At 30.5% G+C, this 18,735-nt stretch overlaps 1 long non-coding RNA gene across 1 annotated transcript; it reads left to right on the top strand.

Moving 5' to 3' along the window:
* The first annotated feature begins 9,540 nt into the window (after positions 1–9,540).
* LOC119609870 lies at positions 9,541–17,069 on the top strand. Its single transcript, XR_005231961.1, has 2 exons — positions 9,541–9,831; positions 16,748–17,069. It is a non-coding gene; the product is annotated as an uncharacterized LOC119609870 (long non-coding RNA).
* Positions 17,070–18,735: the final 1,666 nt, after the last annotated feature.

The following is an 18,735-nucleotide window of genomic DNA, read 5'->3' as shown; positions in this document are numbered from 1 at the left end:
TAGACTAGACTAGACTATAGACTAGACTATAGACTAGACTATAGACTAGACTATAGACTAGACTATAGACTAGACTATAGACTAGACTATAGACTAGACTATAGACTAGACTATAGACTAGACTATAGACTAGACTATAGACTAGACTATAGACTAGACTATAGACTAGACTATAGACTAGACTATATACTAGACTATTGACTAGACTATTGACTAGACTATAGACTAGACTTTAGACTAGACTATAGACTAGACTATATACTAGATTATAGACTAGACTATAGACTAGACTATAGACTCGATTATAGACTAGACTATAGACTAGACTATAGACTAGACTAGACTATAGACTATACTACCAGACTATAGACTAGACTATAGACCAGACTATAGACTAGACTATAGACCAGACTATAGACTAGACTATAGACTAGACTATAGACTAGACTATAGACTAGACTATAGACTAGACTATAGACTAGACTATAGACTAGACTATAGACTAGACTATAGACTAGACTATATACTAGACTATAGACTAGACTATAGACTAGACTATAGACTAGACTATAGACTAGACTATAGACTAGACTATAGACTAGACTATAGACTATACTATAGACTAGACTATAGACTAGACTATAGACTAGACTATAGACTAGACTATAGACTAGACTATAGACTAGACTATAGACTAGACTATAGACTAGACTATAGACTAGACTATAGATTAGACTATAGACTAGACTATAGACTAGACTATAGACTAGACTATAGACTAGACTATAGACTAGACTATAGACTAGACTATAGACTAGACTATAGACTAGACTATAGACTAGACTATAGACTAGACTATAGACTAGACTATAGACTAGACTATAGACTAGACTATAGACTAGACTATAGACTAGACTATAGACTAGACTATAGACTAGACTATAGACTAGACTATAGACTAGACTATAGACTAGACTATAGACTAGACTATAGACTAGACTATAGACTAGACTATAGACTAGACTAGACTAGACTATAGACTAGACTATAGACTAGACTATAGTCTAGACTATAGACTTGACTATAGACTTGACTATAGACTAGACTATAGACTAGACTATAGACTAGACTATAGACTAGACTATAGACTAGACTATAGACTAGACTATAGACTAGACTATAGACTAGACTATAGACTAGACTAGACTAGACTATAGACTAGACTATAGACTAGACTATAGACTAGACTATAGACTAGACTATAGACTAGACTATAGACTAGACTATAGACTAGACTATAGACTAGACTATAGACTAGACTATAGACTAGACTATAGACTAGACTATAGACTAGACTATAGACTAGACTATAGACTAGACTATAGACTAGACTATAGACTAGACTATAGACTAGACTATAGACTAGACTATAGACTAGACTATAGACTAGACTATAGACTAGACTAGACTAGACTATAGACTAGACTATAGACTAGACTATAGACTAGACTATAGACTAGACTATAGACTAGACTATAGACTAGACTATAGACTAGACTATAGACTAGACTATAGACTAGACTATAGACTAGACTATAGTCTAGACTATAGACTTGACTATAGACTTGACTATAGACTAGACTATAGACTAGACTATAGACTAGACTATAGACTAGACTATAGACTAGACTATAGACTAGACTATAGACTAGACTATAGACTAGACTAGACTAGACTATAGACTAGACTATAGACTAGACTATAGACTAGACTATAGACTAGACTATAGACTAGACTATAGACTAGACTATAGACTAGACTATAGACTAGACTATAGACTAGACTATAGACTATAGACTAGACTATAGACTAGACTATAGACTAGACTATAGACTAGACTATAGACAGACTATAGACTAGACTATAGACTAGACTATAGACTAGACTATAGACTAGACTATAGACTAGACTATAGACTAGACTATAGACTAGACTATAGACTAGACTATAGACTAGACTATAGACTAGACTATAGACTAGACTATAGACTAGACTATAGACTAGACTATAGACTAGACTATAGACTAGACTATAGACTAGACTATAGACTAGACTATAGACTAGACTATAGACTAGACTATAGACTAGACTATAGACTAGACTATAGACTAGACTATAGACTAGACTATAGACTAGACTATAGACTAGACTATAGACTAGACTATAGACTAGACTATAGACTAGACTATAGACTAGACTATAGACTAGACTATAGACTAGACTATAGACTAGACTATAGACTAGACTTTAGACTAGACTATAGACTAGACTATAGACTCGATTATAGACTAGACTATAGACTAGACTATAGACTAGACTATAGTCTAGACTATAGACTAGACTAGACTATAGACTAGACTATAGACTAGACTATAGACTAGACTATAGACTAGACTATAGACTAGTCTATAGACTAGACTATAGACTAGACTATAGACTAGACTATAGACTAGTCTATAGACTAGACTATAGACTAGACCATAGACCAATCAATCAATTATGGGTGTAAGGAATTTGGTCGAACATATAAAAATCACATTTTTTATGCCAGATTCAAATTCATTTTTTATTGTAACTTTCCTTCTGTATTTTCTCTTTAAAAGAAAAAATAACAAAATTTAAAATTCATAACAAATATCAGATATCATAAACAAGTTTTCTTTAAATAATCAATTTTCAAAGAAAAACAACAAAAATTCAATACATACCTTTCGCATCTAATTTAAGGAAATACCAATAGAAAAAGGTTGTCCGTAGTAGCAGCTTTCAGTAGTAACGACTAAAAAAGTATTACGGCAAATCAAAGAAAAAACAATTTAATAAAATCCTTCTTTTTTCTGCCTTTTTTTACTTCCCAAAAACCCATATAATACCATTGAAACAAAAGAAAAAAAGGAAATCAAACCAAATTCATATTAAACACATTCAAAGAAAACATTTACAAAATATTATTATTACCAGCAACAGAAAACACGTTGATTACATTTTTACAATCTGTACAAAAAAATGTATGTGGGTTTGAATGTGATATTAACGTACAAATATAATATTATGTAATTTTTACTTCTTTCAGCATGTTTTGGTTTTTATTTCTTGGTAGAAAAAGAAATATGAAAAAAAATATTGCGATCATGTGTTAACATGTGGCTTTAATGAAACATTATGAATCATTAATGCACAAATTTAAGTAGTATCTAAGGATTTCAAGGCCGAAATCAGTTTTACTTAATGAAACAGAATTCTCAGATAATGAGTTAGTTTTTCTGATTAACATTTATACATATTTAATATTCCTATAGTGAAAAGATTAGTATGTGTATGAGCCATATTGGCTTCCTGGAAACAAATACATACATTAAAATAAATTTTACAGAACCTATAGGATATCTCAAGTTAATGTAGATATGATGGAAAAATTCTGAGGACAGATTCGTATTCAGCGTGGCTCAATCAGCGTCAATCAATCCTCAAATACAACATGATCTCATTGTTTCGTCTTTTTTCAAATTTTGTCGGCCTGGGTAATTACTTTCTACAATCATCAATTAGACTAAATGAGAGTTTTTTTCAACCTGTCCTTCTGTGAAACAATCAATAGTTAAGGGAAGATGTTTAATAGGCTTCATAGAAACAAGTGGAAGAGATGTTTTTAATCTGAGTACAGTAGCATTGACAAGGAAATAAAGTTGTCGCAAAGTTGTTGGTCGCTTTATTCCTCCTTGACCGTAGAATACCTACCTCCACCACAGGCCGGCTTTTCATTGAGCATTCAGAGAGATAAGGAGAAACGAAGAGTTTTCCGCAAACATCACAACCTTACAGTCTTGGGCCTACCACAACACTGCCAAACCATCGAAGGCAATCCTCACCGAAGAAATACCCATGCTGGTGTTGAAAAACCTTGGCGAGCGGGGAGTTGATTACCTGACAAAGGTATCATCTACCTCTCAGTCGAACATAATACCTGGAAAATGTGTATACTCATCCCGATACTTAAATCGGGAAAAGATGGAACTCCCTCCTGTCAGCAGCTGCGAAGACTCGTGAAGCTATTCTTCTCCCCACAGCCTACAAGCCACCTCACAACAAATCGTCACAAGCATGGATTCCGTAAAATGTATTTCAACACTAAAGCACTAAATGCCATTGCAACTCAGATTTCACAGGAATTAAACCAGCGGAAGCCTTGTGGAAGGACGATCCTAGTGGAGCTCGATCTGCCAAAAGCTTTTGACACTCTTTTCGAGGATAACCTTTTAGACAGAGAACACAATATAGTGCTGACCAAGCGGCTCCTAATGGGATATCACCAGAGGATGCTTTGCCGATCTATGTCAGAAAGCACCTACTTATATATAAGGAGAACATATACATATATGTGCAGGATCCATTAGAACGCAACTTTTAAGGACGATCTTATTGGAGCTCGATCTGTCAAAATCATTTGACATAGTCTGCTATGCCACACTTTTCGAGAATATCCTTTCAGCCAGAGAACACAATATAAAATATAGCAGAAGAACGAGAGTGGCCATGGCACAATTGAGATCGAAATGGAAGTACTGATCTCGCATAGACCGAGCCTTCCCTAATAAATGTCCAGCATGTGATCAGTGTGCCCCCGAGAAATTCAACTGACCATCCAACTCTACTTCACTTTGTCCAATGGCTTTATGAAAGAATCCTCTAAGTTGTTTCTGAACTGATATGTGTTTCATTAAACACAAAGTTACTTGAAAACTCCTTAGAAGTACGTTGAAATCTGAACGATGATCTACAGCCTATAGAAGTAATCAATAGTTCCATGGTTGCTGTTAAAGATTCGGAAGTGGTTTTATTTGCTCCCATTTTATAACAAATTCAAAATTATTTCCTGGATCATAGATTCTTAAAGGTACAATATACAAAAGTAACTTTTCGTAAACTTTAGGAATAACCTAATTATAAATTTCCCCCAAAAAAAAACTTTAAGAAAACTTTATTTAAGCAAATTTTATTCCATTCATATTTAAGTTGGGTACAACAATCCAACTTTTTGCACACATTTGTAAATTCAACAATTACTAACACTCATAAAAACAACAACAATTTAAAACTACATAAAGAACCTTTTTGGAAAACGAAAAGGAAAACTGGTACAGAAAAAGGACAGCAAAGAAAACAAAAGGGAAAAATGTCAGTTACACAGCTAAACACATAGAAAATAACCTACACCCACAGCACAACAATACTAAAACATATTTAAACACATTTATTTTAAAGTCTAACATTAAAGCTTTTGTTAGAAAACGGAAATATTAGATTTTGAAAAGGAAAACAAAAACATACAACAAAAGGAGCAAAAAACAAGTAAGAGTGTTATATTCGGCTGTGCCGAATCTTGTATACCCACCATCAAATCATTGCCAAAAAGGAATGCTTCCTTATAAATAAACTTTGATATTTAAGAATCGATGCTTTTGTTATTATCAAAACAATTTTCTCATTTATTACATCTATGTATGTATAGGGAAATTTTTGTCGAATTTTGTCGCTGTCCTTGTATTTTTAAGGTAGCAAAAAGTTATTTTCTGAGGGGACGTTTGGTCAATTATGGACCGATCGTCGTCAAATTTTCTATAACGATTTTAGTTTAGGCTAGTAATGAGCGTTAAAGTCATTTTCCGAAGGGGACCGTATATGGGGGTAGGATAAATTATGGACCGATCGTTATAAAATTTTACAAAGCGATTTAGGTTTTTATAGAATAAGTTTATGTCAAATTTCATCGCTATAGATGCTTCTTTTAGACCATTCTGAGCGTTAAAGTATTTTTCTGAAGGCGACCTTATATGGGGAGTAGGGTCAATTATGAACCGATCCATATACAATTTTACAAAGCGATTTAGGTTCCTATAAAATATGTTCATCTCGAATTTCATCGCTATAGATGCTTCTTTTGGACAGTTATGAGCGTTAAAGTCATTTTCTGAAGAGGAACTTATATGGGGGGTAGGGTCAATTATGGACCGATCCTTATAAAATTTTACAATGATATAAAGGTTCCTAAAAATATGTTTATGTCGAATTTCATCGCTATAGATGCTTTTTTTAGTCAGTTATGAGCGTTAATGTCATTTTCTAAGCGGGACCTTATATGGGGGATAGGGTCAATTATGGACTGATTCTTATAAAATCTTACGATGATATTAAGGTTCCTCAGAAATATGTATATGTCGAATTTCATCGCTATGGCTGCTTTTTTTAGTCAGTTATGAGCGTTAATGTCGTTTTCTGAGGGGTACCTTATATGGGGAATAGGGTCAATTATGGACCGATGCTTATAAAATTTTACAATGATATTAAGGTTCCTAAAAAATATGTATATGTCGAATTTCGTCGCTATGGCTGCTTTTTTTAGTCAGTTATGAGCGTTAATGTCATTTTCTGAGAGGGACCTTATATTGGGGATAGGGTCAATTATGGACCGATCCTTATAAAATTTTACAATGATACTGAGATTCCTTAAAAATATGTTTATGACGAATTTCATCGCTATAGCTGCTTCTTTTAGTCAGTTATGAGCGTTAATGTCATTTTCTGAGGGGGACCTTATATGGGGGATAGGGTCAATTATGGACCGATCCTTATAAAATTTCACAATGATATTAAGATTCCTATAAAATATGTTTGTGTCGAATTTCATCGCTATAGCTGCTTTTTTTTAATCAGTTATGAGCGTTAATGTCATTTTCTGAGGAGGACCTAATATGGGGGATAGGGTCAATTATAGACCGATCCTTATAAAATTTTACAATGATATTAAGGTTCCTAAAAAATATGTATATGTCGAATTTCATCGCTATGGCTGCTTTTTTAGTCAGTTATGAGCGTTAATGTCATTTTCTGAGATGGACCTTATATGGGGGATAGGGTCAATTATGGACCGATCCTTATAAAATTTTACAATGATATTAAGATTTCTATAAAATATGTTTATGTCGAATTTCATTGCTATAGCTGCTTTTTTTAGTCAGTTATGAGCGTTATTGTCATTTTCTGAGGGGGACCTTATATGGGGGATAGGGTCAATTATGGACCGATCCTTATAAAATTTTACAATGATACTAAGATTCCTAAAAAATATGTTTATGACTAATTTCACCGCTATAGCTGCTTCTTTTAGTCAGTTATGAGCGTTAATGTTATTTTCTGAGGGGGACCTTATATGGGGGCTAGGCGAAATCGTGGACCGATATTGCCCATTTTCAATACCAAACAAACTGCATCAATATAAAATATTTGTGCAAAATTTCAGCTCGCTAGCTGCTTCCGTTTGGACTCTATCGTGTTTTCAACAGACGGACAGACGGACAGACAGACGGACGGACATGGCTAGATCGTCTTAGAATTTAATGAGGTTCCAGAATATATATACTTTTATGGGTCTTAGATGAATATTTCGATGTGTTACAAACGGAATGACAAAAACAATATACCCCCCATCTTTTTTGATGGTGGGTATAAAAAGGAAAAATATTATATATATTAATGTTGTTATATACACACATATAATATAGTAGAGGGTTTATATAAGTGGGATTGAATGTGAGAGAGAGTGTGTGTGTATGAGTGTTAAAAAGGATGTTACTAACCTACAGCAACTTGTGGCGATTGTATGAGTAAGTATTTGACTGAGTATTTAAGTTAAACCGGAAATACATTATGAGTAGTTCTTTTTTTCTTTTGTGCTTATTTTTTTTTTTTTCCTTTTTATGGTTTATGAGATTTTTCCTAATGTTAGTGTTGTATTTACTTTTAAAGATTTCGTATATGATTTGTGTATTGTAGTTGTTGTTTTGCAACTTCAAGAGATTACGTGTTTTGGTAATTGTGAAGCATAAATAAGAAACTATGTCACCAAACAGATGAGAGGGATGGGAAATAACTTAAAGCTAAAAAGCGTTTAACAATATTTCTCTAGGGAACTTTGAGATTTTCTAACAGAAACCGAAACAAATTAAATACCAAACATGTTTGTTATTCTAAATAGAATAAGGAAGTGAGTTAAGGAAAATTATAGTTAGATTTATATAAAACTATATAAAGCATGTGTGCAAATACTCTCTCGCTATCTTTCATTCTCTGTGTGTGAGTGTTTTTTATTGAAAGACACGTGTTCTGCTGGAGTAAAGTTAACAGTAAATGAGCAAAGTTTGTGTTATATTAGCAGAAGTTCGAATAAATTTAGGAGTCTGCGCTTGACAATACAAACCACATGTTAAATAAACTTGGCGCCAAAATTTTCCTTTAATATTTTGTTAGTTCTTCTGAATAAAATTTCTCTAACAGTTTTTCATAGTAGAATTACGAGAGCATTTTTTAAGGAGAGTATTTTGTTCTATATAATGCCATGTTAACTCTGTATGTTAAGGTTAAATTTAATATTTTCCGAAAAGCCGAAAATTGTGAGTGTGTTGTGAATTTTTTGAAGTAGGAAATTTTGTAACAGCATCCAGTTTAACGACGATGCTTTTTGGGCTAACAACGCTTTAAACGCCGAGATTTACGTGAATATCAGTTTTTTTTAAAGAATTTACACAAAAAAATGTTGTTGTCTAGAGTAACAAAACGTGTAATTAAAAGTCTAAAGGAATATTAGAGCAAAAAAAAAAAAAAAAAAGAAGATATAAAACGGAAATTCTTTAACAAATTTAATAACATAAAACCAGAAACCGGGATACACCTATAAGGGTGACTTGAGTTAAATTTAAAGTTGAAAATCAAACAAAAAAATTTAAGAAATAAATTGCCATTTCTCAAGATTTATGCATAAAAGTGAAAAGTTTGTTTAAAATATGAAAAAGCTTTAATGATTTAGTTTGGAAGAGAAAAATTAAGCGGCTCGTAGTTTGTGAAAATCTAAAAATAATCAAAAATATTTATAAAAATTTAAAAAATTAAATTTAAATATTCATAACAATTTCAATGTCTTTATGTGAAACTCAAATAAAAAGTTGTAAAATTTAAAAGTTTAAATTAAATTTTAATAAAAAATTAAACCAAAAATTTTTTAAAAAATATTAAAAAAAATATTTAAAAAAATATAAAAATATAAAGATATATTTCTGATATATGTTAAGGAAATAATTGTTAAAAATTCTTAAAAATAAATTACAAAAATTTGGCCACAAAATCAAAATTTTGAAAAATAATCAAAGTTATTAAAACTATTTATCAAACAAATAAAAAAAAATAAAAAAATTTTAATAAGTGATTCGACCAACTAATTGCTCAAATAAATTCTTTCAAAACAAAATTTGTATAAATTTCTTTAAAATGGAAAAAAATCAAATAAAATAAAAAAAATCCCATCAAAAAACCTAAAAAATCCTATCAATTAAAAAAAAAGAAATCAAAATTTATTTAATTTTTAAACAAAAACTTAAAAATCAAAAAAAAAAAATTAAATAAATTTTTGCTCAAAATCAGATTATAAAAAATCAAAAAAATTTTTTTAAGTGTAAAATTTTAAAATAACAAAGAAAATAACTTAAAAAATAATCAAAATATTTCAATCAAATTTATTCACAACTCGCATATTACATTTTCTGCTCAACTAAAAAAAAATCAAAAGAATAGAATATAAATTAACAAAACCAAAAAAAAATATGCAATAACCCTAAGGCGTTTTTGTGTTTTGCCAAAGCATCGAATACAAAAAAAGGATTAATATTTATACAATTGAAATAACGTTCTATACGTGAGCAAGGATAATAAAAATAGCTGAAGGTGTGTATATGTAGATATGTGCTGGTTACTGTTTGTTTTAGATTGATTACACAAGGAAATGAAAATAAAATATAATATTTCATTACTGATATACTACAACAGCAATGCAAATCTTATATTTACGTTCTAAAGGACTTAGTGCACGAATTTATTAAATCAAACTTTATAGTGGATTTAACATCGTAATCATTTTTTAGCCAAACACTAGTCAAATATGAAACAAATTAAAAACGTGTTTTTATACCCACCATCAAAAAAGATGGGGAAAATTAGTAACACATTGAGATATTGGTCATAGACCCGCAAAAGTGTTTGTAATCTGACTCCTTATTAAATTCTAAGACGATCTAGCCAAGTACGTCCGTCTGTTTGTATGTCTGTTGAAAGCACGATAGAGTCCGAACAGAAAGACATAGAAGATTGAAATTTTCCAGAAATATTCCTTATGGGTAAGGTTGTTTGGTATTGGAAATGGGCAAGATCGGACGACGTTTTCGGATAAAAGTGGACTCCGGGAAAACAGCATTAACAGGCATATCTGTTTTAAAAGTACGAGTACAGCTATGAAATTCAACATAAGTATGTTTCTTATAAGCCAAAATCTCTCTACCGACTTTTATGAGAATCGAACCATAATTGACCCTACCCCTTCAGAGGTCCCCTTCAGAAAACGACCACTACTGGCTTAAAAATGCGATTATGGAGATGAAATTCGACATAAACAAGTTCTGTGTGAAGGAAAATCGCTTTTCAAAATTTTATGAGGAGCACATCATAATTGACCCCACACCCCATATAAGGTCCCCTTCAGAAAATGTTTTTAACGCTCATTGTTGACCCTATCCCTTCAGAGGTCCCCTTCAGAAAACGACCACTACTGGCTTAAAAATGCGATTATGGCGATGAAATTCGACATAAACAAGTTCTGTGTGAAGAAAAATCGCTCTTCAAAATTTTATGAGGAGCACATCATAATTGACCCCACACCCCATATAAGGTCCCCTTCAGAAAATGTTTTTAACGCTCATTACTGGCCTAAAAATACAAGAATGATGACATAAGTAAGTTTCTTATGGGCCAAAACCTCTCTACTGACTTTTATGAGGATCGGTCCATAATTGACCCAGAAAATTACTTTAACGATCATTGCTGGCTAAAAAATATGTGTACAGTTATGAAATTCGACATATGAAACATTGGAAAGAATTTCCTATCGAAATGTTTCGGTCAATAATTGACCCTACCTTACCTGCCGCTTCAGAAAATTATATTAAATTCATCTGTGTTAAAATGTATTAGAAAATTAGAAAATTTCGATTACTTTTGCTGTTACACAACAATTTCTGATGTGCGTCTCGCATGGACCATTCTTAGATACCAAATTTTATATCTTTTCTTTGTAAAAAATATAAAAAAAAATCATAAAAACTTCAAAAATACCTTTTTGTCCTTTGATAAAGCTCACCAAATATTGACGCTAGGACAAAAATTTTGAGTAACGGTATCTTAGAATCAATTAAACTTTCATTTTAGTTGAAACATTGACACCTTTTTTTACTCCATACAAACGGGGCTACCCTAATGTACATATGTTCATGTTTTAAAATTTTACAAAAAATATTTTGTTTTAAAAAATTTATATTTATTTAATCCAAAAGAGCCATATTCCAAATATCACTCTGATGTATATAGGGGAGCATACGGCATACGATTTGATGTTGGGTATATGAGATTCGGTACATCCGAATGTAACACTCTCACTTGTTGATTGTTGTATGGACTAACTTTTATGTAGATCAGAAAAATAGTTTTGTGTTGTTATAAATATCTTAAATTGTAAATTATAGTCGACACTTGTTCTATAGAAAGGTTATGCTACTCAATGCTTTCTCTTCGTATTTGTCACCTTAGAATTTGGCATATGTCACTCATGAACAAATACTATACATGGAGCAACTAACTTTCATATAATTTTTAAAAATACTGTAAATTTTATAAATGAACGGGTTCTGTTTGACTTATATGTATATATTAGTATCACGATGAAGTTCTGCACAAATAACTCATATGAATTATACAATTTTCCACAGAACATGTTACTGAATCAATTGCGACATCACCAGTTTCAATGTTGCTTTTTGAAAACCTGAGTTGATACTGTTTGCACCAATTCTAAAATAAGTTTGATCTTTTAGCTCTTAACTTATTGAAAACATTCACACACATACATACCAGAAATAATTTTATATTTCTTAGTATACTTTAAGGAGCCAATATAAAAATTTGAAATTATTTATAAATAAGATAATTGGTAAAATTTAATATATCTAAAGATCTTTAATCAAAAGCAAATTTAAACATATTTTATTCACATGTCGTCTCCGGAAAAGCAAACGGTCCTAACTAACTAAAAATTCGAAATGGATTATATTGTTGATGTATTGTATCAAAGCCAAAGTCCAAAAAAAAAAATCAGCTTGGACCAATATTTGCGATTTAACAACAAACAAAAGGAACTATCTACAAAAATATGTAAAAACTAGCAATACCCAGTGTGCGTTGCTACCCTGAAAGCAATATGTATAAATAAAAAACCTACTTAATGATTTTGTAGATTCTAACTACACTAGTTTTCCAGATTTACTATATGTTACATATTGCAAGTTCGCCAGTTTCTGTCAATTGCCCATTTCTATCTATCTATGAAAAATTTGAAGAATATAAGAGTTTCCAACATACACGAAATTCTGTAATTAATTCATATATGTGGTGCCAAGCCACCCATTGAAAGTCCGCCCGTTATTCTCTAAATGTTCCCATGAATGTCAAAGTTCTTTATGTAAAATTTGAAGATTCTATCTCTAATAGTTGCTCAGATATACGAATTTTTCTATTTGATTCATGTGGGAACTTCAAGCTCTACAGATGAAAGTCCGCACTATTTCCTCCAAAATGTTCCGATGAATATTTAAGGTCTTCGTGCAAAATTTGAAGAATCTAGTTTCATTAGTTTCCCAGATAAACGAATTTTTGTATTTAATTAATATGGGAGGTGCCGCTCCCCTCTGGGTAGTCCGCCAATTTATTACTCAAAATATTTAAATGGATGTTAAAGTTATTCGTGCAAAATTTTAAGATTCTAACTGTAATAGTTTCCAAGATAAACGAATTTTTTTATTTAATTAATATGGGAGGTGCCACGCCCCCTAATGCTAGTCCGCTTACTTTTTGTCCTAAATAATCATATTGACACTAAAGTGGCTCCGATCAAATATACGGATTTCATATTTTCTTAATATGGGCGTGGCTCTCCGCCCACATGGAATTTCAAAATAAAAAGTAGCCCATTACCTATTCCAGACATGCAGGAATACATTGTGAAAATTTAGTAGTCTCTAACGTTCAAACATATAAACATACAAACAAACACACATTCATTTATATATATATAGATATTAAAGCTAACAAGTCCAATCTATCAACTATTATAACAAATGATGGGTATTACGGTTAAAAAATTTGTTTTTAATGAATGAATTTTTTGTTAACTTCCGGTTATGACTTTTAAATCCTTCCCATAGTGGGTTTGAGATTATGTTAATAACATTCAAAAATATTGTACCAAGTATACCAATAGGCTCAGAATCACTTTTTGAGTCAATTAAGCTATATCCGTCTGTGTGTGCACGTTACAGGTGCACGTTGCAAGTCACAATTATCAATATAATTTGCTGAAATTTAGCACATACTCTTCTCTTCACCTAGGGACAAAAGAAAGGGTAATTGAATATGGATGAAAATTATACTAAATGATCCAGTATCTCTACTCTGTAAATAAAACTGCAGATTTCGTAATGATGGGGCGTCATGTGACCCTAGCTCCCATACAAAATTCCCTTCAGAAACTATCAGGCACAAAACTTAAATTTTCCAAAAATAATTAAATTTAATCTTAAATTCTATATTATGCTTAAATTTTAATTAAGTTGCTTTAACTATATATATAATAACACTAAAAATACTAAAACAATATAATGTCCGTCAACATGCGTAATCCTTTATTTGGCCAATATTTTTTTGTTTTCTTCGTCTGACTTCTTTTGTGGCGTAATTCGTTTCTGAAATGAAATATGGTCATTAAAAAGCCATCAACATTATTACTGTCATCATAAATCTTAGTGTTGTATTTTGACCTCTTTTTTGGTTTTTTCATTTCATTTCAATTCGCTTTCATTTTGTATTCAACTTAATTCATCTCAATTTTATGTGGCTTTAATAAAAACAAAGACTTTTAAAAACATTTTCGTTTTAGCTGGTCATGCTCATGGTCGTAATATAACATAGTACGTGTGTCCATTATAAAATCTCAAGACATCAAGACAATAATCAACAATATGATAAAAGCAACAATAAAACAAGCAATTGAGTTTGTATACAAAAGCAAACAAAAATCAATTAAATATTATGAGAAATTTTCAACACAGACACCATAAATTCTTGATGTTGTCGTTAAAATCAAAAGATATTTTGATTGTTTATTATTATGTGCAATCTAAGTTATCTTAAAATAAAAAGTTATTGTTATAATTGAAGGAAATGATTCGAAGATTAAAGCAAGTGTAATGTTTCAAAATGTGTGTATTCCTTGGAGTAGATTTAGATTAATGTTGGAAAATATTTGCTGTGAAAGAGTTAAGAAATATGAGTAATTGCTTAGGATATTTCTTTATGTATCGCGGTAGGGGGTGGTAGTAATTGTAAATTATATAAAAGAAAATTTTATATTTTTTAGAAATAAATTGATACCAAAAATGATTTTTCATGGCCTAAACAAACTGTTGGCAAAATTTTGATATAAATTTTCAAATAAACTTTTTTCAATTTAATTAAAATCTAAGAAATATTAAACAGTATATCAAGTATCCAGCAAGCCAGACAGTACAACATGTACTCTACTTCAAAATTATTTATGTCAAATTGTTACCGATTCTATTATGAGAATTACGAACAATATTATTTCGAATCAAATTTTTATACGTGCGATCGTGTCGAAGGTGGTTCAATTTTCATATAATTATATTTTGCCACATGGATCCAAGACAAACGCAAAAATCAATGGACAGACAAAGCGAAAAAGATGCAGACGGACATATAAAGGGACGGAATGACCGACAGAAAGACAGACAAATCGATAGATGAAAGACATATCTAGTTCAGTTCTAGTTCAGTTCTAGTTCAGTTCTAGTTCAGTTCTAGTTCAGTTCTAGTTCAGTTCTAGTTCAGTTCTAGTTCAGTTCTAGTTCAGTTCTAGTTCAGTTCTAGTTCAGTTCTAGTTCAGTTCTAGTTCAGTTCTAGTTCAGTTCTAGTTCAGTTCTAGTTCAGTTCTAGTTCAGTTCTAGTTCAGTTCTAGTTCAGTTCTAGTTCAGTTCTAGTTCAGTTCTAGTTCAGTTCTAGTTCAGTTCTAGTTCAGTTCTAGTTCAGTTCTAGTTCAGTTCTAGTTCAGTTCTAGTTCAGTTCTAGTTCAGTTCTAGTCAGTTCTAGTTCAGTTCTAGTTCAGTTCTAGTTCTAGTTCAGTTCTAGTTCAGTTCTAGTTCAGTTCTAGTTCAGTTCTAGTTCAGTTCTAGTTCAGTTCTAGTTCCGTTCTAGTTCAGTTCTAGTTTCAGTTTCTAGTTCAGTTCTAGTTCAGTTCTAGTTCAGTTCTAGTTCAGTTCTAGTTCAGTTCTAGTTCAGTTCTAGTTCAGTTCTAGTTCAGTTCTAGTTCAGTTCTAGTTCAGTTCTAGTTCAGTTCTAGTTCAGTTCTAGTCAGTTCTAGTTCAGTTCTAGTTCTAGTTCAGTCTAGTCAGTTCTAGTTCAGTTCTAGTTCAGTTCTAGTTCAGTTCTAGTTCCGTTCTAGTTCAGTTCTAGTTCAGTTCTAGTTCAGTTCTAGTTCAGTTCTAGTTCAGTTCTAGTTCAGTTCTAGTTCAGTTCTAGTTCGTTCTAGTTCAGTTCTAGTTCAGTTCTAGTTCAGTTCTAGTTCAGTTCTAGTTCAGTTCTAGTTCAGTTCTAGTTCAGTTCTAGTTCAGTTCTAGTTCAGTTCTAGTTCAGTTCTAGTTCAGTTCTAGTTCAGTTCTAGTTCAGTTCTAGTTCAGTTCTAGTTCAGTTCTAGTTCAGTTCTAGTTCAGTTCTAGTTCAGTTCTAGTTCAGTTCTAGTTCAGTTCTAGTTCAGTTCTAGTTCAGTTCTAGTTCAGTTCTAGTTCAGTTCTAGTTCAGTTCTAGTTCAGTTCTAGTTCAGTTCTAGTTCAGTTCTAGTTCAGTTCTAGTTCAGTTCTAGTTCAGTTCTAGTTCAGTTCTAGTTCAGTTCTAGTTCAGTTCTAGTTCAGTTCTAGTTCAGCTCTTGTTCAGTTCTAGTTCAGTTCTAGTTCAGTTCTAATTCAGTTCTAGTTCAGTTCTAATTCAGTTCTAGTTCAGTTCTAGTTCAGTTCTAGTTCAGTTCTAGTTCAGTCTAGTTCAGTTCTAGTTCAGTTCTAGTTCAGTTCTAGTTCAGTTCTAGTTCAGTTCTAGTTCAGTTCTAGTTCAGTTCTAGTTCAGTTCTAGTTCTAGTTCAGTTCTAGTTCAGTTCTAGTTCAGGAATCCAAACTTCGCTCTATTGTTTGATTATAAAGTTTATATGTACAGATAGACGCTAGAGTGTATAACACTGACAAAAAGTGTTTCTCAGACATCTTCAATACTTATAAATTAATGTGATATTATTATTTTTTAGTGTTACAAACATCATCATAAACCTCATAATACCCTTATCTCCGCTATCATTTAGGTTATAAACACAATGAAATTTTTTATTAAAATCTTAAGAAATCTTATGCTTACTTTACCCATAACTAATTAAATCACAAATAAATCAAAAAATTTCTTTCTATTTTTCTTATCTTTGCAGAATCAAATTAAACAAATTTTTTTAATTAAATTGAAAAAGAAATAACAAAAAAAAAAAAAAAAACGTAACCTAGACGTACAAGTAATATTAATCTACTTAAACGTTTAAAAATCTTAAAAGCTTTTTACAGAATTTTAAATCAAAACATAAATTAAAAAGAAAAATGTGAGAAACAGTGAAAACACAACGAAAAACTTAATTAATTAGGCAAAACCATTTACAGACATACAACCCACAACCAAAGAAAAAGAAAAGTGGGGAGAAAATACGAAGTAAGACATAATTTATGAATGTTGAAAATTACATTTACAGAAAAGTAAAATTTAAAAAAAATAAAATCAATATTAAAACTTTTTGTCTCTGGGTAAAATGTGCAAATAAAAATACAATAAATTTTGAATAAAATTCAATTAAAAGTTTAAAACAACCAGAAAAAGGAAATTTCAACCAAATGACATATGCTGCTTAAAATAAATAAAGTGTTAACAAAAATATAAATCAAATTTTGCAAAAATTGCTAAATTAAAAAAAAATAGCATGTCAATCATTTGAAAAATTATTATAATTAAAACATCTGCCACAAATAAAATATCTTTTGAATTCTTAAAAAAAATAAGTGTGAAATAATAACAATAATATTAATATCCAACATAACAATGTGTTATTAAATTATTTATAAACATCAAATACCAGCATTTGTAATAACAAAATCATTTAAGTTTGTAACAAATAAAATTAAAAAAAAAATAAAGTTAAAATCATGAAAATATAACACCAGCAAATATAATAATTTAATAAATAAAATAAATTTTTATGTTCTGCATAATTAAAGCATTTATACATAAAATAAATTTCTATGAAAAAAAAAAAATCGTAATATTATTGTGCAAAAAATAATTCAATAAATAATAGTGTTCAAATATTCAATGTAATATTAAAAGGTGTTTAAAATATCAAAGAAAAAATATTCAATAAAATTGTGTAAATTTATTCAAATTGCTTGAAAAATTATGAAAATTTAATTGAAATTAAATAAATTTGTTAAAAACAATCACAAACTAACATACGGGTAAGTTATATTAAAACTGTATTTTATTTAATACTAGCATACCCTGGGTGCTTCGCTACCCTAACTTAAATAAAATACATTCAAAATTTTGTTTTCTTTTATAGAAAATTAAAATTGATTAAACATTTTTTTTAATGTTTCAGTTTTATACGTTCAATATCACGTGATCAAATTCGCATTCATTAAGAAGGTTGTATTTTTAGTTTCATTCATTTAGCTTCCACATTATATAAAATTTCGAAAGTAATATTTGAAAAAAAGTACCATCAAATACCTCTAATAGATCATCATTTAATAAAAAATTTTATGTTTCTGTGTTCAATATTATATACAATTCAAAAAATATAATTTGATGAATGAAAAAGTACCAAATGTCCCTTTCAGTAGATTCTCATTCACTAAGGTCCCTACATTTTAAATTTTATTTTCAATATCTATGTTCAATATCGTAAAAATATCAAAAAGTACCATCGGAAAAACGAAAAAGTACAAAAATCCCTCTCAATAAATTCTCATTTAATAACGACCGTGTGTTCCGGTTAACCATTATAAAGAATCTAAAAGGTACCATTTGAAGAATAGAAAAGTACCAAATAGTTCCCACTTACAGAATATTATTCAGTCAAGACCATGTATGTTAAAATTAAGGTTCCTAGGTTGAATATTTTAGAAAAATAAAAAAGTACAATTTATAAGATAAAAAGTACTAAAAAGTTGTCTCTAAAAGAATCTTATGCAATGAGGACCGTGTAGTTTAATAATCATGTGTTTTGAGTTCATATTAAAGAACATACAAAGAGTATCATTTGAAGAAAGAAAAAGTACCAAAGTGGAATAAATTTTACCTAAGTGGAAAGTACTAATAAAAAGAGTACAATGTTTCCCTTTTTCGCTTAGAAATATAATTTTTCGAGAATTA

The sequence above is a fragment of the Lucilia sericata genome, unplaced genomic scaffold (genome assembly GCF_015586225.1).
Source record: "Lucilia sericata isolate MDLA Ls3-8-SP2 unplaced genomic scaffold, ASM1558622v1 Contig001074F_arrow, whole genome shotgun sequence".
Taxonomy (NCBI): Eukaryota; Metazoa; Arthropoda; class Insecta; order Diptera; family Calliphoridae; genus Lucilia; species Lucilia sericata.
Note: the sequence above shows the minus strand (reverse complement) of the source record. Positions and strands in the feature narration are given on the sequence as shown.